Source organism: Pleurodeles waltl, chromosome 4_1 (assembly GCF_031143425.1).
Source record: "Pleurodeles waltl isolate 20211129_DDA chromosome 4_1, aPleWal1.hap1.20221129, whole genome shotgun sequence".
NCBI classification, from domain to species: domain Eukaryota; kingdom Metazoa; phylum Chordata; class Amphibia; order Caudata; family Salamandridae; genus Pleurodeles; species Pleurodeles waltl.
In genome coordinates, this window is record NC_090442.1 from 351834090 (window position 1) to 351857475 (window position 23386).

The 23386-nt window shown below is 43.4% G+C and overlaps 1 protein-coding gene across 2 annotated transcripts in view; it reads left to right on the plus strand.

Annotated features, from left to right (window-relative positions):
- The window catches only part of PIK3C2G (phosphatidylinositol-4-phosphate 3-kinase catalytic subunit type 2 gamma), a 2001768-nt gene that overhangs the window by 723548 nt on the left and 1254834 nt on the right, over positions 1–23386 (plus strand). The window lies entirely within an intron of this gene.

Consider the following 23386-nt stretch of genomic DNA (forward strand, 5'->3'; position numbering starts at 1 on the left):
TCCTGCACACTTCACAGCAGTGGTTGTCGTCAGTATTACTTGATATGGACCCTTCCAACACGGCTCCAAACATGACTTCCTCACATGCTTCTTGACAACCACCCATTCACCGGCTTGCAGGGTGTGACCTGGATCACTGATCGGTGGCAATGTGTTAGCCTCCACCTGGTGGGAAAAAGAGCAGACCACATCAGCCAGACCCTTGCAGTAGTCCAACACCATATCATCCGTGATATTCACAAGAGCATTTGCAGGCACTGCGGGCAACCTCATAGCTCTGCCCATGATTATCTCATGGGGTGATAGTCCTGTCTTCTTATCAGGTGTGTTTCTCATTGACATTAGCACTAAAGGCAATGTGTCTGGCCACTTCATATTGGTAGCTGCACACATTTTTGCCATTCTTGACTTCAAGGTACCATTCATCTGTTCCACTAGTCCTGATGCTTCGGGGCGGTAGCTACAATGCAGCTTCTGTTCAATGTCTAATGCAGCACACAAAAGCTTTATCACCTCATTGTCGAAGTGTCTGCCCCTATCTGATTCTAAAGAGACCGGAAACCCGAACCTTGGTATTAATTCTCTGAGCAACAGCTTTGCAACTGTGAGACTGTCATTTCTACGTGTAGGGTAAGCTTCAATCCAGTGACTGAAAACACACACAATCACCAACACGTACCTCAAGCCTCCACACACAGGCATCTCATGAAATCCATCTGCATCTTGCTAAACAGACCTCCAGCTCTCCCTATGTGGCTCAAAGTTACCACAGTCCCTTTTCCTGCATTCATCTGTTGACAGATAATGCACCTGTGACAGGTAACCTCTGCGGCTTGTCTGAATTTCGGATTGAACCAATCGATTTTGAATAACCTGATCATTGCATCTCTCCCAAGATGTGCCTGATCATGGTTAAGTCTGGGAAACTGTGACAAAAGACTGTTTGGCAAAACCAGTTTCCCCTCTTCTGAGACCCACAAGTCATCTGTTCTCTCTACACATTGCATTCTCTGCGAGGAACGTTTTTCCTCCCTGCTTGCACGACTCTGCAGAGATTTTAGCTCATCTAATGTGTCGACAACTCTTAATGCAAAGTTCAAACATGTCTCATTTTCAGTTTGCGGTAACAATTCCCACTGATCCTTGAACGATATACGGTTCAATGCGCAAAACCTTGCGACTTGATCTGCATAGCCGTTTCCCATTGACACAAAATCCTGTGACTTAACATGAACATTGCATTTCACCACAGCAATTTCAAGAGGCAACTGAATTGCATGCAACAAATCCTTAATCTGTTCGCCATTTTTCACTGGTGAACCAGAAGAGGTCATGAAACCCCTCTGTGACCATAATTGGCCAAAATCATGTACAATGCCAAATCCGTATCTGTTGTCAGTATAGATAGTGACTTTAAAATTTTCAGCTGCGTGGCATGCCTTAGTAAGGGCAATTAATTCACCCACTTGTGGGAAATACACTCGTTCAAGCCAGAAGGCTTCTATAATACCAGTGATTGTACACACAGCATATCTGGCTCTCAGTATTCCGACTGAGTCTCTCAAACATGATGCATCAACAAACATAATGCAGTCATTTTCTTTTAACTGCGTGTCTTTAATGTCAGGTCTGGGTTTGGTGCACATTTCCGTTACCTCAAGACAGTCATGCTCCACCTCCTCCGAATTACTAATCTCAGTGTTTTCAACAGGAAGTTGAGTTGCCGGGTTCAATACAGTACATCGTTTCAAGGAGCCATTAGGCAACCCCAGAATAATTGTCTCATATCGGGTAAGTCGGGCATTTGCCATGTGCTGAGTCTTAGTTCGGGTCAGCAAAATTTCAACTGAATGTGGAACCATTACTGTTAAGGGATGTTCCATCACTATGCCTTCACACTGTGTGAGGCTTTGACCAACTGCTGCAACTGTGCGCAAACAACCCGGTAAGGCTGCTGCGACTGGGTCCAAAGTAGCTGAAAAATATGCTACTGGGCGGTTTGCACCTCCATGGACCTGTGTTAAGACAAAGAACAAGCATCTCATTCATGACAAAACAGTAGAAAAGGCTTAGTATAATCCGGCATACCTAAAGCTGGTGCCCTATACAGGCACTCTCTCAATTCCATGAATGACTCAAGTTCTTCCTCGGACAAAGTTATGGTATACAGGTCATCCTTAGTTTCCTTGCCTGTCAGCTTTATCAATGGTTTAGAGATAATAGAAAAGTTGGGAATTCACTGATGACAGTAGCCCACCATTACCAAAAACATTCTGACATCTCTCTTTGTTGTCGGGGGGGTTCATTTGCAGTATGGCCGACACCCTTTCTTTTGATATTCTCCTGGACCCTTTCTCAATCAAGTGCCCTAAGTATTTCACCTCTTTTTGACAATACTGCAGCTTCTTTGGGGACACTTTATGTCCGTTCTTTCCCAAGTGGTTCAGTAAGGCAATTGTGTCATACCTACAGTCGTCTTTTGTTGTGGACGCAATCAGCAAGTCATCAATGTACTGTACCAGAGCCGAACTAAAAGGCAGCTCTAACGACTCTAAGCCCTTTTTCAATATCTGATTGAAAATGGAAGGTGACTCAGAAAACCCTTGAGGAATTCTGCACCAACTGTACACCTTGTCCAGGAATTTGAAACTGAAGAGAAATTGGCTGTCCTCATGAAGAGGCACCGAAAAGAATGCTTAAGACAGATCCACAACTGTGAACCACTCTGCATCACACGGAACCTGAAACATGATCACTGCTGGATTTGGCACCATGGGGCAACATTTTACCACAATATTGTTTATTTTCCTCAAGTCTTGAACAATTCGAACCTTCCCACAAGGCTTTTTCAGACCCATTATTGGTGAATTACATGGGCTGCTCAATACTTCCTTCAGAACTCCTTGCTTTACAAAGTCCGCGATTATCTGCGATACCTGAATAAGGACATCTTGTGCCATGAGGTACTGCGGCACCTGGGGAAACACTGCATTTGGCTTTACCTGTACTTTAACCGGTTCTACCCCCTTTATCAGTCCCACTTCCTTTCCTGTCAGATCCCACACTTTCTCTGTCACTGTTCCCTGCAACTCAGCTGGCAAGTCAGTTACTGTAAGCATTGGGAATAAGGTTATCAGAGGGTAATCTTCATTTGCGGTCTCTGTTTCTGATTCTGAAAACTGCCCATCATCCCCCTCATCATCACTGTTTGTTTGAACCTCGATCCCTTTGTTAGAGCAGGTAATCGAACATTTTGTCTTGCACAGTAAGTCTCTTCCCAGTAGGACACAGATCTTGAATCACAGACTACGAACTTATGCAGTCCCTGAAAGTTGCCAATCTCAACTTGAACCGGGTTTGTCAAGTACTGGTTTGCTACCCCTACCACTCTTATGGTACGCCCTGAAAGTGGTAATTTTGGAACTTCTGACTGTAGAAAGTGTAGCTCCTGTGTCAACCAAGAATGAAACCTTGTGACCCATCACTTTTCCCTCTACATAGGGTCCCCTCTGATCTACTTCTAGGGACGCTGCAAGCCTACACTCTTTACAGTCTGAACTATCATCCGACCATTCATCATTTGTTCCATCTTCACCACGCAATGGGAACTGCTGTACTGTGTTATTCTGATTCATCATTTGACCTGTGACCTGCTGAGGAAGCGTAACCTGTTGCTGTCCCATTGGAGCTAATGGTAATTGCATTTGCTATCTAGGTACCATGGGAACCTGCTGTTGTACTTGTTGCATTTGTGGTGGTTGAACACGTGGCATTTGTATCTGCTGCACGGGCTGTAACCCCTGCATCTGAACCATGTTATTCTGGAAGTTCTGATTTTGACCTCTCAATTTTGGACCCCTCACATTTTGAAATGTACCGACATCAGTGCTTTGTTGAACGACACCATCATGCACCACATTTGGGCATTCCCGCTTCCAATGCCCCACTTGCTCATCGTTTTGAACTACAACAGTATTCAAGTCTGGACCGCGATTCACAAAACCTCGCCCTCGGCCTCTCAGTTGCGCCTGAAACACGCCATTCCTTTGCGGTTGCTGCTGTACCATCTGCTGAATTCCATTGCCTTGCATACCTGCCTGCGCTGCCCTAATCTGCACTATCTCTTTCTCCTTCAATTTTCTCTGCTTCAGCTCAATCTCGTCCCTTCTATATTTTGCATACTGCAACACCTCATCAATCGGCTTCGCTTGCCAACAGATCAAATGATTCTTAATCATCTGGCTAACCTCTGGTCTCAGCACTTCAACAAATCTGAACACAAGATGGTTCATGTCTTTCGGCTCAATAGTCTCAGTGCTACTGTAATGCTTGAACGCTTTCAACAACCTCTCATAGTAAGCATGGATTGACTCTTTAACCTCCTGCGAGGTCCGGTCGATTTTCTGCCAATCAGTCACTTTTGGCGACACTTTCTGCTCCAAAAACTCAATCACTTTATGATAGTACTTCATCACCTCCTCAGATGGTGCTCCAGTCACCTTATCCCTTGCCGGTTCCTGCGTCGGCCAGTCCACACTGCTCTTGCACTCACGCCATAAGTCAGGTGGAACGATAATCTCAAACAAGGTATTCAAGTCCTCCCAGAGACACTTCACAAGTTTCACAAACCTGTCTGTCTGCTGATACCATTCTATCGGTTTCTCCCTCAACCTGGGATAATCATTTGTAAATGACAGAATGTCTCCCCAGACCACGGTACATGAACTAGAACTCCTCCAGCTGTTTCTCTCATGGGTAATATTTTTACTGTCCCAGTGTCCGGAGAGGGTTTAGTCTGGCTTGATCCCGGACTGTCACTTTTCTCCTTATCTCTTTTCTTTGCCTATCTGCCTTCCCATTTTTCTAAGGCTCCCCAGATTTGTGCACTTTGCAGTATTTCCTTAAGATGCGCTTTTATTCCGGCCGACCTCATGTGGTCAAAATCTTAAGAGTCGAATTCTAGTCTGTAGCTTCTTTTCAAATGTTTAGTATTCTCAATATCAATATTGTATTTGTCTGCCAGGTTCGCCAACCTCTGATGCACCTTGTCCACTTCTTTAGTAGTTTTGGGACACAGATACCTTAACTCTGCTTCTGTGTACCATTCCAACCTGTTTACCCCTATTGTCCCATCCACTAGTTCAGCAGCTTCCACCCCTAGTCTTAAAAAGTTTAGGTACTCATCTCTCTCTGACCTTTCTGGCTTCTCCGCAGTTACCGCAGTATTTTGTGAAGCATAGGTCCTTTCTAACCACTCATTCAACTGTTGTACAGTAAAACCTTGCAGTGAAATATTCCCTGCATGCATCATTGGCGACTGTGAAGCATTCGTTCTTATTGTCTGAGGGGTTAACCCACCTAGCCCTGCCTGTCTCATTGCCCCCAAAGGTGCTTCAACTGGACTAAGGTCTAACAAGGACCTAGGTCTTTCAACTGATTGCTCTTCTGGGGCTCTTAACTGGGGAGTTCCTATGGACCCTCCTCTTATTGCATCTTGGGTCATTACTCCCTGATCACTCATACCAGGCTTGCCCTGCGCATACAGTGGTACCAGTGGACCAACAGTAATTGGCAATGATATGGCAGCTGGTGTCTGGCCTGGTCCCAAACCCAGCGGAGCAGTAACTCCTAAGGCTTGACTCACTGTGGCTGGTGCAGGTACTAACGGAAGCCCTGCTGCTGGACTATAACCTGGAATTCGCTGTTGCTGGGGCAGCAATTACGGAGTTGGCTCAATTTGTACTAACTTCAGTTTTGTATATATTGGATCAGGCGGCACTATCAGATTCGTAGTAGTCTCTAGTACTGGGACGTCTGGATAGATTCTCTGTATCTGCGGTGGAGGTTGCAACTGTATCTGCATGTCTGGCGCAGTGGGTACACTGACACCATTCTTTATCAAACCCGTATCACTAGTCTGTGCTGTATCAGTAACTCCCTTCTCCTGCGTCTGGTTCCCAGGACCCGCACTAGTGCTCGGAGCATTGTCTACTGCATAAGGTGGCGGGCGATCATGTAACAACTGATTAAGAAACTCTTGATCGTCTGAATCATCATCTTCTTCTATCCAGGACCTCTTAGTCTCTTTTGGTTTGCTAGAGTCCTTGTCTGTCTTACAAGTGGCTTTCTTTCCCTGTGTTTCGTCTCCCTGTGTTATTGCTGGGAACAATTTGAGTCCGTCAACTATTCCCCTTCTCCACATTTTGCTCTCATTATCCCATCTAGTCTCAGCTAAGGTCTTTTCTGCCCTTCTCATTCTCCTCTCGAATTTCTGCTGTCTTTGTTTAATAGCCATTAAGTCCCAGACTGCTAATGCCTCGTACTGAGCTGGCCTTGGGGGTGGCTTTTGTACACTTAACATCCACCTCAAATTCGCTAAAATTCTCGTATTGAACATTCCGTGTTCCGGAAACACCAAATATCCCTCTTTTTCTGTCAATTTTCGCCACTGTTTCATCCATAAGCAAGGCGCGACTCCCTTCTCCTCCATTACTATATAAGCTGGAGTACCCTCAGGCGGTGCAGGCTCCCCTTCACTCGCCATAATGTATGCGTCTCCTTTCAGAGCACTCCTAAAAGCTTTGATAAAATGTATCTTTGCGTCTTTTGTTTTGTTTTGTATTTAATCAGGAAGTGACTTTAATTCCCAGGACACTCTTCACCCACCTCTCTCAACCTATTGCCTCTCACGGACGGCTGCCAATCCGTGCGTGACCCCTCTCGGCAACTGACCTATCCCAGTGCGGCACCACTGACGTCACACTCACACACACTGCAGCTGACAAAGTCTTGCGGCTTGTCCTCCTCACACTGGATTCACACCAAACTAATGCAAAATTACTACGAGCACCTTTAACAACAACTCAAATTTGCCGGTTTACTACAAGAAGGGTACACAATCGCTTCAGAACTTTACAGAGATTTCACTTGACGCCTCGGCCGCTACTCTCTCCTTCTCAGTTCCCGCATACGCAAGTAGATTTCGACCCGCAAATCCTACTCTCGACTTGTCAATGGTTCGTTCTAGTGCACTTTAGAACTTGCCAAATCTCCATCGAAGGTTTCACACATACACGTTGACTCAAACTCGACTTGTCAACCACGCCCGATTGACTTAATAAACCGCACAAATTACAACATAAACCCAAGTGTCTCCTACACTTGTCAATATACTCCGGAGTCTTAGACCACGACGGGTCCGTACATTACCAACCACGTGGACAATTTTTCGAGCACAAAGCACCACACTCATATGAAGTACGCCGACTTCCCTACTCTCAAACTATGGAGTACACCCACTCCTACTGAAACAACATTACCTGAGCTAAACACACATAATCCTCACAAATCACCTGCAAAATGCATAAGCTGAGCAAGCGCAAAATCTATACCACACATGCTAAAACGCCAAGAACATTCCCAACTCACTTAGGCAGGCTCCGAGATCCTGGGAAAGTCATGGGGAATTTAGAAACACATCATATCTCCAATTTGCATTATCTCAGAAAAACAATCTAAACAATAAGTCTCCGTCCTAGGGCCCCAAAGGGCCAAACCGCCGCTCTGCTACCCAGAACTGCTAACGAGTCCCTTTATGATAATTTGTTACACATCAGGACTCGTTTTAGGCCAATGAATCTTTTGACCCAGTTGAGACACACCTTAGGACGAGATAGCTAATCAATATATCAATCAATACGTCAATAATGTCATCAATATTTATTACCACAATGCAATTCACTTTAGTCAAAGACATTAGTCAACTCGAGATACCACCATGACCTTGCAGTCATGAATAACCACACCAGTTTAGTAGAATTTTATGAGTTTTATTCCCTATTAATTACAATTCTAAAAGCAGATGTGTTAATCTCAAAACCAAGAAACAGAACAGCATAGTCACAATATGGCAACCCTGATAAGATTTTATTAAGGCCAGAATCACAAACCTCAGAACATAACACAGCGTGAACATAGATCAACTTTAGCAGAGTGTCATTAACGCGTCAGTTCAACAAAGCATAGATTCAGTCGTTTGTTTATTTGCGTAAATTTTAGTGAACCCCTGTCCTAACCACTGATTAGCATTAGCATGTTGGGCTTCATGCAAAACAATTTAGAACACCAATTTGGAAAACATCTAGCTATGGCCTCTGTCAAAGTAAGCAGTTGGTACCTAGAAAGGAAACGCAAACAGACAAATCACAATTTCATTGCCATAGTTACCCTCCAAGGTTTAGGTCAGCACTCAGGTTCAGACTTCGTCTTCAGGACATCAGTTGATTCGCCATCAGTCAAAAACTCAGCTCTCGGGCAAAAGGGGTACTTCCCTCATAAGGAGGAAAAGTGTAAAATGGGCAATCTAAGGAAGAAGATGGTTCTAGTAAACCAATAAGTCACCAAACAGAGTGACAAAGTTTCTAGATAAAATCAATAGCATTCCCTAACTCAATTCTAAAGGCTCCCCGTGTCATGGGTTTTTATCACTTTTTCGTTGTACATTCCCCTAAAATCCAATTGGCTAAGGGGTTGCACCCCACTATCTCTACCTAATTAGAAAACAGATTGTCATTAATCTTTCACCCCACATTAGTTCACAGATGTTTTATTGGTCCATATGATTGACGTCTTCAGAGGTAGCACGTCCAGTATGATTTCATCCTTCTGTAATTTCTTTGCACATCTTCAGTCAGTAACTCCATTGTCTGTACCAGTTTGGGCGACCTTGTACATTATACTAATCTACACTGTTGCATTTTAGTTATTACAATTCTACAAGCAATATGAATTTCATGAGAACAGATCCACTGTAGTTACAGTCAGCTTCTAGCTTGAAGGAAAACAAGAGTTCATGTCCTTTTGCGAGTCAGCACACTGGACGTTTGGAAAAACACATTTAATATGAGAGCCAGGCACCTAGGCCACGACTTATGCTAATTAAGGCCTACACAATTTATTTAGCAAACGTTAATAACAAAATCATTAATAATTAGTATAAAACCATTCTTTAATATCATATTTTATCAACATTAGTCATTTTCATTAGTCCCTGTATACATTGGCAGCCACTCCCCGTGGTCACATTTCAAGTGCGTTTTTAGCAAAATACACTAATAGTTTCTATGCGGCATTATTACACATTAGTTCATAAACATTTCATGTTAATATAGATTATATAAACTACGCTCTCTCATTACCATTAGTTCAAATTACATCTAAAGGAGTCTGGAAATAGTGTGAGGGTGTCGGCCAGACCTCTGCATTAACATAAGAATGACAGGCCTTGCCAGATGAGCAGGGCATCGGGCGTGATGTTATTTCACTTTAAATCGGCAGGGCTTATAGATGACAGGCTGCCCCCTCGGGACAGGCCCTCTTTTACCTCCCTGTCCCCAAAACGTGTGTGTAGTGAACCGATATTATTACCCTATCACTGACTCTTTGAAAATCATGCATTGTAATACCACAAAGTCATACTTTCCTGATCTTGTCCACTCTCTGTATTTAAGAGGGAACCCCCATATTTTTTATTCAAAAACATACGTCTTCAAATCTTTGATCCACTTTTGTGGGCGTGAAATCCGCTTACAAAGACATCTTTAGACCTCCGTCACCCTAAGGAACGTGTCTGATTTTACAGACCTGAAAGGACACAGTCTGGGTCGAAAGGGGTGTAGTACACCTTAAAGAAATATACAGTTTATTGCACCATACATTCAGCAATGCAATGTCACAGCCTTTCCAGTGAACGTTACTCACCACTACCTGCTCTTGCTGAGGACTTCTGGAGAAAGCTTTCTTGACTTGGAATTCCTAGTAAACTCAGCACCTCAATATTCAGCACTTTTCAAAGCTCCTGCATTAAATAAACGAGTTACAACTATTAGCAGTTGTAAACTCCCAACCAGACTTTTATTGCCACATTGAATGGAAAAAAACAGCGCTGCTACAGTTCGCTCGTAATGAAACCTATTGGCAAAAGTGCAATCAACTACGTAACCGGCAAAAGTGCAATTAACTATGTAACGGGGTTGATGTTATGCAACGCGCTCGACTTCTGCGAAGCAAGATCGCGCTGCGAACAAAGGTAAAAAGTAGTCCACAAACCACACGGAGAACAGCAGCCTTGCATGTTTTCAGTACTTGGTCGCTGTGCTCGAGGAGGGCTAACCACCGAAAAAGGCATGACGTATGCGTGCCTTCCACTAATGAAAGCAAGCCAATTTTAACATACAAGCCCACGAACCAATGAAATTGACTGACGTGACGTGGACGGGGCTCCGAGCCCTTTTCTAACTCCTAAAGCGTCTCGCAAGCGAAACACATGCGCAAGTGCATGCTACGCAGGCTCGACCCTAAAAAGGAAAAGGTCAAAATATTTACAAAGACTGATTGTCAATCTCCTAACCAAGCCTGAAGAAGAAGGGGATTACGGCTTTTAGAAATGTTCAAATATTGGCTAGAATCCCCACGTTCATTGTGAGAGGTTTGCTGGTATTAAGATAGTGTCCACACAAAGTGCCTTAGGCCTGTTCTGTGAGTTCTGATACCCCCAACTAAGGTTTCTCCCTCTTGTAGAGAACACTGCCCCTTTGACTTTCAGTAAGTGCCTCGATGTAATAAGATTACGCCGGTATGGTGAATGGACCGAGTCAAGGATTGAGGTAGCACAGTACAGCTAAATATATTATAAAATAAATGCTCATTTAAACCGGATTGTATAGTTGTAAATCAAACTAGTGTCCTGTGAAAAAAACTATTTGAGGTCTAAAACAATTATAATGTTTTAGTGAAACTATTTGTATAGATTTCCTTACTGGCTCAAAAACATGGTTGGAGTTGCTTCTCTTTGGGGAACCATTGTTTGAAATGGGTGTGTGCCAGACTCAGCACAGGTTTTGAAGACTGGCATTCCCTTTACTTCTACTTTTCATGACAGGTAGACGTCTGCCTAGTAGATATTGCATTCTGAGAAGTGGATGATTGTTGGCAGGGCCTTCTTTGAGGGTTTGACTGGGTCCAACCTCTCCTCATTGAGTGAGGGCTCGAGTCTGTTGCAATGCTGAATCTGAGCTGCGGTGGCTGTTATACTTCGACAGGAAAAGGACCGTCGGGACTTGATATGGGCATTTGTTCCAATCCATTATCTTCCAAACACTCAAATATTTGATCACAGCTTTCGTTCACACACCACTTGTGGTCTTCTTGACAATTAAGTAACACAAAGACGAGCCTACGTCTTGTGCTAATACTCATCGTGGTGACATACGATGGGAACTAGCAATGGAAAAGGAGTATGCAGCAGTTACTAAAACGTTTTTTAGGTGTAGGAGCGCATATCTAGTTTAGAGCAGTGAGGCAGGCTTGCAAGAGCCACCAATGAATTTGGTCTAGGTGCACATTGCAGCAGAATAGACTCAACCCTGCGCTGTAGCACTATAGAAGAAGGTGAGGATGTTTACTTTTTAAACGGATGAGAGAGAAGTAGAAGATACGTGGTCTTGCGTTTATAACATTTCCATTCTAGTGAAGAAATGTATTACAAAACAGGGAGGGAGAAAAAAAGGGAAAGTGGCTGGTTGTTTATAGGAGGCGCGTACTCTAGGCTTTGACTTAACTGTGCAGTCCTTCATTATAAAGGAGGTTATAAGTTACTAAGAAATCTACTACATGGGAAATAATAAAGGAGTGCACTGTGGTGTGATTGGAAAGATGAAGGTTTTGCCAATGGAAATGTAACGAATTACATCTTGTATATAATTTTAGTTAGGGGTGCCTAGCAGGTGGGCTAACAAATATGGTTTTGGAATATTTGGGAAGGACAAAGAGTGGTATTTTGAGTGCACGCGTGTTCTCTTGTGTCTTTATGTAGGCGCTTCTAAGGCCATTGATGGAATATTGCTTGAAAGTGAAGGACTGAGGGACAGCTTGCATCTTAACTAGCCTGGTAGTAGGGAACCCGTAGAGCTGTCTTACTAAGGACAATGAGCATGGGAGCTGTAGCTGAGTTTATACATTGGCAATGTATCTTTTTTGTTGCACAACAGGAGAAGACTAGCCCTCTTTAAATATGCGGTGTCTTTCTAAAATAAGCCTTCACATGTAGGTGGTATGAATGCCTTAAACTAATTATGTAACATTAGACTGTTGTCTCTAATCTAGATATACTCAAAACTACGATTGAATTTGTATTATATATGTTAAAACTCAGGGCCGACTCATTGGCACTTGCCCAGGGCTGTCTTCTGAGCTCAGTCATTGGGCCTGCAATTCCCCCTTACTTGGGGTTAGGAAGGCCAGTCATCTGCATTTTGCATGCTTGTCCTGCAATCAGGGCTCCATTCTCGCTGCACACATAGATGCACTACAGTATGCTCAGTTTCCAGCCACTTTTAACCCCGTGAAAGACAAGAAATGTTCTCACATGTTCAGCGTCTAATCAGCTGCAAATAATGTCTTGTTGGTGGTTGAGAGAGAGAGAAGCTGCAGCAGCGGTGCAGTCCTTCTAAAATCAGCTTCAAGAGCACTTTAAAAAAATGAGAAGCAAATATCCATGGATGAGTGAAGGAAAAACATGTTGTGAACACGGACATGAACGTAAGCCCTTTCAGTATGATTGACCATGATCAAACAGCACATTAAATTAGTAGACCCAAGACTGCAGCACACTATTTCTGTGAAGGCTATACATTTAGCCATGTTTTTCATTTAGATAAAAATACCATGTGAGTGGGCACTTCTGCTGCCATCTCTCTTGTAACATCCACTCTATTTGTATTGCAGAATTGTGAGAAAGTGGGTTATTAGTTGGGATGAATAGTAGTTGACCTCAAGTCATAATGACACTATTCTTCTAGGTCCAGTAAAGGTTTCAGTAATTTAAACTTGAGCTCAGCTCCTAGAAGCTATGTCACAGAACAGACTGGCCTAATTTAAGATAATGTGTAAAGCATTTAAAAATACCCAAAACAGTTAAAACATTAAAAACACAACTCAATGAAAAGCTCACTCCAATTTATTAAAATAGAGATGATTTTATTGAAAAAAATATAAAAACAACAAAAATCCAATAAGGATGAATTGAGATATGAAATTATAAAATTTTCAAATGTTAATAAGCCCAACAAGTGTAAAGCGCCAACCACAGGCAACTGGTCGCACAAGATCGTAACAAGGGTAAGGTATGAGGACATTTCCAAAGTAACACGGGTTGGATATGAGGGCCCGGTTCATTCCAATAAAAGAGTTAACTTAGGGCTTATAAACATTAATGGGAGAAAAGGTAGTCTACGGCTGGTCGCCAGCAGGGCAAGCTGAATCCAAAGCAAAGCTTGATGATGGCAGGTTGCTGAGAAGTGGGGTTCTGGTGCAGTTGTTATCAAAGGTTTCCTTCAGAAAAGTGGGCTTCTTGCAGGCTTTGTGTCCCTGTAGCTTAACAAATCAGTCTACTGATTCTTGGAGTCCACTTTTTTGTCCTGGGTACAAGTGAGAGCAGGTTCATCACTTAGGGATCACCTCACAGATTTCAACAGCAAGTGCATTCTTTTTGTCTCCTACAGGTCCTGAAGTGATTTAAAGAGGATGCACAGAGGTGCCACATTTGTGCTTGGCACTAGTCTGTTGGCCAGGGGACTCCAGGCCACTCCCTAACCAATAGGGAAACCTTTCCCAGGTGTAATCCTACCCCATTTTGCAGCAGTTCATGTGTGCCCTACTGCAAAATAATCCCAAAGATCTCCTCCTTACCTAACTCCAACAAGGTAGAACCATTTCCCTTGTTCAGTGCTTCTGTGCCAGCCTCAAAAATGTTGCCACAGAAATCAGTAAACCCTCATCTGTGATCACATAAAATCGATTCTAGGGGACAGCACCTCTTCCACTGGGATTAGAGCCTAGCTTGCTAGGAAGACAAAACAGAGGCAGGCCCGAGAGCGAGTCCCATGAATCAGGGACAGGTTAAGCATCCATTGAAAATATGCAATGGAATTGGCACAGCTCCCAGGCCGTCCTGTCAAGGGAAGGCCAACCTCCCCCTGCACCTAATGGGGTTTGTCTCAGGTCTGGGAGTCAATTCACACCTCATCAAGAAGCTATTGGGATCCTGAGTGACAGTTGAAAGCTCAGACAAATAGGCTTCTAGAGGCTTTAGGCAGGTTAACGCTGCAATTTTAAAAGTTCCCTTTGAAAAACATTTAGTACAAATCTGACTTTACCAATGATTTGAATTTGTAATAAGTATTTTAAAATGTTCGAGAAGCCGTATTTTATCTGGTTCCTAAACATCATTACTTACTACTCTGAGATTTCAACAAGACAGTCTTTCAGTGGGGTAAGGAAGCAGGCGGGACTTGATGACATCAGATAAACATTGGACAAGATCCCAGTGAAGCTGTTGGTGTAGATGAGGAAAGCTTCAAGTGGAAAATTTAAATGTGCGCCCAGTGAAATCCTCTCACCCTGCCAGATATTTCTGTTGTCTTCTCCCTGTCAAGTTTTCTATGTTTTAACTTAGGGCCTCATTACAAGCCTGGCGGTCTTCGGACCGCCAGACTCACAGGGGTGCTTCGACCACCTCAATCCTGGTGATCCAACCACCACATTACGACCCTGGCGGTCGGAACCCCGCCAGGACCGTGTTTCCTGATGGGGTGGCAGCAGTCAGAGTTGTGGTCCGCTACGGTGGAGCTGAGTTCAGAGCCGCTGTGCTGATCACTAGTCCCCTTTCCACCAGCCTTTTCATGGCAGGTTCCCCGCCATGAAAAGGCTGGCGGAATGGAAGTGCTGGGGGCCATGCTTGACTCTCATCTGCTTATCAGACAAAAGGCAGACAGAGCAAGTAAATCAGCTGCTGTTACAGACATTGCAATGTCTTCTAACCTCAACTCCTAAAGAGTGGAAGTCCTTGTTACCTTTTTTAGAGTTTGCATATAACATTTCACAGCATTCCCAAAAAGAAGTATTACAACACTAAGGCTAAAGTGAACATGGAGAGAAATGCTAATAAACATTGTCAACAACCACCAGAGTACCAAAGCAGAGATCAAGTTTGGCTTACCACAAAAAACCTGTTAAAAAATTGCAACCTTGATTTGTTGGTCCCTTTCCAATAGAAATGTTTGTTAACCCCGTACCAGTCCAGCTCCAACTGGCAGATGATTCGCCTGTGCACCCTGTGTTCCATGTTTCCCTCTGCAAATCATATGCTGCCCAAACCCATCCTGCTCCTCCTCCTCCACCTGTGACCCTTGATGGTCACCTAGAGTTTGAAATCTAAAGGGTTCTCAATTCACGGCATCTTATGGGTCATTTGTTTTACCTAATTGCATGGAAATTCTATGGTCCTGAGGAAAACTCCTGGGAACCAGCTAGTGATGTTCATGTTGCACTTCTGCTTTGTTCATTTCATGCCTGCCACCCAGACAAACCATGCCCAGTATGTCATTCTTTGTGGGGGGGAACTGACAAGACTCCATCTTGTGCCCTATGTGTTGTGAGTTTTACCCTCCGGGTTCATGTTTCCCTTCCCTTGTGGCACCTGCCTATCCCAAGCACTCCTATATCCTTCCCTTGTGGTGCGTTCTGGTATTGAGCACTCCATGGTCCCCCTCCCAGAAAGCTGAAACATTGACCCTCCTGTTCTGTTGCTACACAAGTTTAGTTTGTTTTGCACCTGCAGATTATTATGTATCTTTTTAGGACAAGTTACGCTATCCACTGTGATCCATTGATTTGTATCATCATGCACTTAGGGTTGCGTTATGCTTTTTCATTGTTGCAAATTGCCGTTTGCACCTGCAAGGCCTCATATCTATTGCATGTAACACGTGATCTTCCCCAGGTTCATTAGAATATTCTATGCTTCCATATGGGACATGTGCCTTCTGTAGTACTCTTCTTCCAGCAAAAATATCCCATTTGACCCTGCATCGGCGCTTGTCCTCATTCTAGTCCTGCACAAGCATTTTGCGTGCACTCACCTCTTGAGTTGCCAGGAACTTGCAGCAATCTACTCTTTCAAGCCTTCCTGATGATCCCATGATCCTGGATTCTTCAACTCTTCTAGTGTGTTCCATCATGATCTATGATTCTGCCTCCTTTTGAGCTTTGTTCACTAAGTCGTCTGTTGTCATCAGATTCCACTTAAAGTACTAAACAAGGCTACATACTTCCCCTCCGGTTAGTTTCTATGATGACATGAGCACGTTTCAAGACATTGAGCATTGAGTATTAATCCCTATCAGGCCCTGCATTCTGGACTATTGCATTGCAGCACTCTGAACTTCATTGTACCCAAACTGAAAGTTTGCCTCTGTGGTCTTTACTAGTTCTATCTAGTGTTTTGGGAGAAACTTCTGGATCTTAAAGTTGTGTTCAAGTTTGAATCTGAGCCTTGTGTGTTCCGGAGTTCCAGGAAATCTCCAGTTTATTCTTGAAATGGTTTCTGCTCTCCCTCATGCAATACTTATGATGATGTCTGTAAGTGGCCATATAGTGTAAACAATTGATTGGTCACTCGGAGTTGAGAACCTATGGGTAATATTGCCTCTTGTTGTTTTTAGTGTTCCACACCTGCATGAAGATAATGAGGTCTAGGGAGTTCTGATCCTACATAGGCAGTGCACAAGACAGCAGAGCAACTCTCCAGTGATGCAAGTTAATCTTTGCTTCTTTTGTCCCAGCCCCCCGTCCCCTCTAAGGGAAGTTGATGGAACTAGACAGTTGTTACTTGTTTCATTTTGCTGTGCCAGCTAGGATTGTGGGTCCAGCATTGTCTCCGCAGTTGGAACCTGGTGGGTGCATGACATAGCTTACATATGAGGTCAGCCAACTGACCCTTGTAGAACATTTCTTTGTTATGAGTACAAGTGAGAGCTGGCGAGCTGTTAATATCTCCTGGTAGGTATCAAACAATAGGTGCAGTCCTTTGTCTGCTCTTCCACAGGTTGGAGAGTCCTGAGGTGGATACCATGGTATACTAACTTGTGATTGAATTTGGCCCCAGTCCCCCTTGTAAACTACAGGGAAAAAAAACATGGATTTCCCAACCTGTTTTTGCAGCAGTTCCTTTGTTCCCTACTGCAAACAATTCCACAGAGCCCCTCTGTGCGAATCCCTAGATGGTAAAACTCTTGTCCCCTTGTGCAGAACCTTTGTGTCCACACCACAAGATTAGTCAGGAAAATAAGGAACTATCTCCTATGTGGCACTTAAAACCAATTCTGCGGGTAGCCCCTTTCCTATTTGGATTGGAGCCTAGACTAGGGGAACAAAGACCGAGGCTATGCAGTTGTTGTCAGATACATGCCTCTGACATCAAATTCCTGTCAGATGAACTGAAACACCTCACCACATCCAGGCCTTTGTCTCTTCTTTGGGAGCAGTTTTCACACCTCATTCAGAGATTCACCACTCAAACTGTTTCAGCTGGAGGCTAATGCAAATTCACCTCCAGAGGCTTTACAAAGGGAATCGTTAATGTTCTAAAAGGATGTGTACTCATTACAAATCTGACTTCACCAGTGAATTGTGTTTTATTAAATATTAGAGAGTCAAAAATGATAATTCTAGCATTTCCTAACCATAGATATGATTATTAAATGCACTGGTCCTTCCTGGTGTTTCTCTATGGAACAGCTGATCTTTCAACAATGAAAATAGCCTTTAGGTGCTAGTCACTGTAAGGACGTTTTAACTTTACATTGCTAAATGCCTTACTTTTAAATATCATACACTCTGTCTTATGAGCTATGATGCCTACTTAGGGGTGGCCTGTTAATATTTAAAAGGAAATTTAGACCTACCAAAAGGGTTTGTTTTGACAGGTTGAACTAACAATTTTCAGCTGTGATAGGCTAAAATTGTAGCCATATTTACTCCATTACTCTAGTACTGGATGGTGCAATAGGTGTTGAGGACCACTAGTGACATGTAACTTAAAGAACCTGAGTAGATTTTGTGCCAGATACTAGAGACTTATAGGTAAGTTAAGTATGCTAATTAAGAGTATAACACATTTTAACATGTTTCAGGAGCCAGAGTACATGCACTGTATCCTGGTTAACATAGTCCAGTACACAAGGTTAAAAAACAGCAGCATTAGTTATCAAAAAATGGTGTTTACCACACAAAAAGAGGCACTTTTCTACAATAATAATAATTGGAATTGAAACTTTCAAAGACTACAGAGGGCATTGGTCATGGTTTGCAGCCAGCATTGATCAGTGCTCCCCTGTCTTTTTGCTACTATTGCAGTGTGGAAATGCCATATATACACATGGCCCAAGGCACATGTCATTTATCCCTCTTAGCCTATGTATCAGTGCATTGTCATAGTTTCTGGTATTTTATAGTAACTTGAGTGATTCCTTTAATAGACATCAACCTATTTTAAACTGTTTTGTTTGCTTTCATATCTTTCTTGTTAAAGCAAAATCTGTGCCACACAACTTATTTTGCAATGGGTGTCTGCAAACATATCTTAGAATGTTAATCAACACTTGTTAGAAATGGGGTCTTTGGTTGACAGTCAGGTAACCCCCTGTTCAAGCAAGGACTCTCACTCTAGTCAGGGTAAAAGAGAATCACCCTCTGCTAGCCCCTGCTTACCCCCTTGGTAGCTTGGCAGAGCAGTAGGCTTAACTTCAGAGTGCTAGGTGTAAAGTGTTTGTACCAACACACACAGTAACTCAATGAAAACACTACAAAATGACACAACATATTTATCTAAACAAAACAAGACCAAAACGACAAACATCCGACATACACAAGTCAAGTTATGAATTTTTAAAGGATAAACTAAAAAATAGCACTTAGAAACACAAAATGCTTCGATGAGGTGTTAACATGGCGTCGTGACGGAGTAGTTCCCAACAATAAGACACCAGCGGTGCTGGACACGGAGTCGCGTAGACCCCCAGGTATAGTACCTTTGGTGAAGAGTGAAAACAAGCCGATGCGTGAAGTCGGGGAACGCGGCATCTGTGTGAAACATTGAATCCGCGCATTTCAAGCGGCGTCGGTCACGACATGGTGCGGCGACTTCCACGGAGTCACGGACTTCGGCAGGGCTGCAGCGATGTCAGGCCTGCGAAGATCGTTGCATTCCAGCGAAGATCACGGAGTCGGTTGCAGCCGGCGTCACTGGATTCAGCAGCAGCGTCGGTCCAGAGTCGTCTGAAGTCGATTTCCTTGAATTTTCACCAGCTTTCCTTTCATGGGCCCAGTGACTGGATAGGGCACCTGTTGTCAGGGTAGGAGTCTCTCCAGAGACTCCAGGTGCTGGTAGAGGGATGTCTTTGCTGTCCCTGAGACTTCAAACAACAGGAGGCAAGCTCTAAATCAAGCCCTTGGAGATTTCTTCACATGATGGAAGGCACAGCCCTTTCAGGTGTGAGTGACCACTCCTCCCCTCCCTCCTAGTACATATGGCTCATCAGGAAATGCAGACTACACCCCAGCTCCCTTTGTGTCACTGTCTAGTGCGAGGTGCAACCAGCCCAACTGTCAAACTGACCCAGACAGACAATGCACAAACAGGCAGAGTCACAGAAATGGTAAAAGCAAGAAAATGCTCACTTTCTAAAAATGGCATTTTCAAACACACAATCTTAAAATCAACTTTACTAAAATATGTATTTTTAAATTGTGAGCTCAGAGACCCCAAACTCCACATGTCCATCCGCTTCCAAAGGGAATCTACACTTTAATCAGATTTAAAGGTAGCACCCATGTTAACCTATGAGAGGGTCAGTCCTTGCAACAGTGAAAAACGAATTTAGCAATATTTCACTGTCAGGACAAATAAAACACATTACTATATGTCCTACCTTAACCATACACTGCACCCTGCCCTTGGGGCTACCTAGGGCCTCCCTTAGGGGTGCTGTATATGTAAGAAAAAGGAAGGTTTAGGCCTGGCAAGTGGGTACACTTGCCAAGTCGAATTTACAGTTAAAAACTGCACACACACACACACACACAGACACTGCAGTGGCAGGTCTGAGACATGATTACAGAGCTACTTATGTGGCGGGAACAACCAATGCTGGAGGCCCACTAGTAGCATTTGATTTACAGGCCCTGGGCAGCTCTAGTGCACTTTACTAGGGACTTACTAGTAAACCAAATATGCAAATCATGGATAAACCAATTACATACACATTTAGTAAAGGAGCGCTTGCACTTTAGCACTGGTTAGCAGTGGTAAAGTGCCCAGAATAATAAAAACAGTAAAATCATAGTCCAGCACACATCAACAACCTGGGAAACAGAGGCAAAGTTAAGGGAGACCACGCCAAGGATGAAAAGTCTAACAATGCTGTACCCATAAAGGGCATTCTGCACGGTGAGCATACCTCTTTATGATCTGTAGAAATATGACCACATCACCACACCCTAATGGAGATCTGAATGGTCCTGTTGCCAGCTCACCCCACCTTTAACGCTAGCTGCATCATTTACAAAGTCATTATGACAGCGTTAAAAGTTTATAAACTAGCTCCCTCTCCCATCACTTTGTAAACTTTATGCTGGTCTTTGACTATATATAGTACTCTGCCATCTTGTGGCTAGGCTTGAACTACAGACATACCCCAGCCTATTTGGATGACAAATCTAAAATCTCTTGGGGCTCTCCTCATGCTTGCAGCAAGAACTCCTTCAAATGGACGATGAACTGAAAAAACTAAAGGCAATACCCATCCCCATCTCTCCAACAAGGATCTGGAACAACATTCTCATGTCCATCTAATATATTCAGGTGGATTTGGAGCTACTCTCGAGCATGACACTCTTTAGAATCAAAAACATCCCTAGATCATTTTGATACAATAGCACTTTGAGACTTGTGAAAATGGGATCCAAATCTGATCAAAAAGCAGTTGTTGGTCCAGAAGTCTATAAATAACTATCTTATTTGATGCTGCTGATCAGGTCTCTGGTCCAGTTTTCATGTGTAGAAGGAAATTAAGATTTCCATTCTCACCTGATACATATTTGGCAGTGGCTGGAGATGAATCAATTCATCTGTTCCAGTGATTAGTTACACCATCTAACCTAGATGGGTTGTGGGGTGTTGCAAATGACGGAGAAGGCACGATAAGTAGTCCAGGACTGACTTTGTTGACAATACTTGTTTCCAAGAAAGCTGTAAATTGTTGCAAACTTTTATTCTGCTGCATGTTCTACACATCTCTAACATGTGGAGCGTAAGCTTAACTTAACAGACTGAAGCGTTTGTGGGGACCAGTGTCAATTGTTGAATATTTTAAAGAAACTGACTTTGGTCTGGCTTCTTTAATGGCCATTGTTATGAGTTCCTAACAATTCATATGATTCTTGATCTGTGAAGTCATGTCAGAGTTTAGTTCTCCAGAATAATGAAAGCATTTCTATCTATTGTTTGGCATGGAGTTCCTCTATCAGTAAGTTATTAAATACCTATCACCATGTCCTTAAAGTTCCACCATTGTGTAATGTATCAGTGCAGTACTGAGTGTGATATCTTTGCTAGTGTTTACCCAAGTCTGCTTCACAAACAGAACTTCAGGTTGAAATGTCTTCTATATTGTCTGTCTTTCAAATTGAACTGGTCAGTAAAATATATCAATTCCCCATCCTGAAGAATGTGAATTAAGGAAAGCTGTCTTGACTTGACCAATTTGCTCGCATTAGCCTTGTCCAGTCAATGGTTATAACTGTGTTTTTCCAATTTGGCACTGATCTGAGTTCATTTATTCCAATCCTTTTACGCATCGTTTGAACAGCTGTGAGGATGAGGACTTGGTTGTGCTGTGCTATATGTAGTTTTGGTGTACATTGCCATGCCATATCTAAAAACAATTTGAGGTAAAATTTTCCCTCATTGTAATTTTTTGATTTTCTGTCTGTTGTGCCTGAATCCACCTCTACATGTATGACATTTGAGCTGGCAAACATGGAGTCCTACACTGATGCTCAGCTCAGGGATTTTTTTTTTTTTAGAGAGAGTGGACTTACAGCCAAGAGCACTACCAGGATGGTGAAACTGCAAAAGGTGTGGAGGGCCTGGGCAGAACTCTACCAGTCACTTTCTCCAGTTGATGAGATGGACTGGTGAGGAGAATATTTTGATCTCAGTCCTGAGAGGTACAAGCCTGCTGAGGGGGATGACTTGTTCCCTGATTTGGAACTCCATGCCAGAGCAGGGAGCAGAGTATCCTCCCACAACCTGACCTAAGAGGAGCTGGCAGAAAAGGAGGAGGAGAAATAGCTCATGCCGAAGATGACAAATCTCAGAATGGAGGAGAAGAAACCTGAAAGGGCCTTGAAGGAGTAAAAGTTGTAACTGGCTCATGAACTGACTAAGAAAGAGCAACTGGATCTCAAGGCAAGGCAGGCAGAATCCGGCAGTGATGGCGGCAGCAATTCTACAGTGTCTGAAGGAGACAAAAAGGTCTGCATCTCCAGGGATCTGGTGCCCAGTTATGTAGCGGTGAATGATATTGACAAATGTTTTTTTGACTACTCGGTAGCTGTAATGGTTCACAATATTCCCGAAGAGCACTGGGAGAGTGGTTTGTGGAAATACATGCCTAAAGTGGCGCAGGACACACTTCATACTTTAGAGGTTGGGGCCCAAACCAGCTACGCCCACATGAAAGACATCTTGATTGCTAAGTTTGGACTGCCCCCTGAAAAGTACCACCAGAGGTTCAGAGACAATCAGAAGCTCCCAAACCAGACCTAGGTATATTTTGTGGACTACGTGGACTACTTTAGCAAGGCACTGAATGATTAGGTGCAGGGCAGCAAAGTTAATGACTACAGTGGGTTGTACAATCTTAGTTGAACAAGCCCATACTCAGTATTTGTTTCCAAGAGCTGTGGCAGCACCTAGTAGACAATAAGCTAAGTGACCCTAGGGATCTTGATGAGGAGACGGACCTCTGGGGCTGCACTAGAGTGTCCACAAAGGTATCTGGGGAGACTCCCACAAGGGTGGTGAGAGCTCCCTTCAGAAGAACAAGGGAGAGAAAAACTTAAATATAGGAAGTTCTCAAAAGGCCCCCAAAACAATCCCCAATGAAACAACAGTCACCAGTCCAAGTTTGAAGCTAAAAAGTAAGATTATTTTGATACCAGACAGGGATGTTTGTACTCCAATGCTTAGAGTGCTACAAATATTGGCACTCCAACGGCGACACCAAATGTACCAAGAGGGCACAGCTCCCCACCAGTGGGGAGACCCATAGGTTGATGAGTTGTAGCACTCCGGGTGGATGTAGTCCCATTTAGCTTTTGGAGCAGACAGTTGTGGCCTTAGTTTCCCCAGGGGATAAAGAGATGGTGCCAAAAGCCCATATGCCTGCTAATACTTCTAAGAATAGGGAGTAAGTCACCATAAATG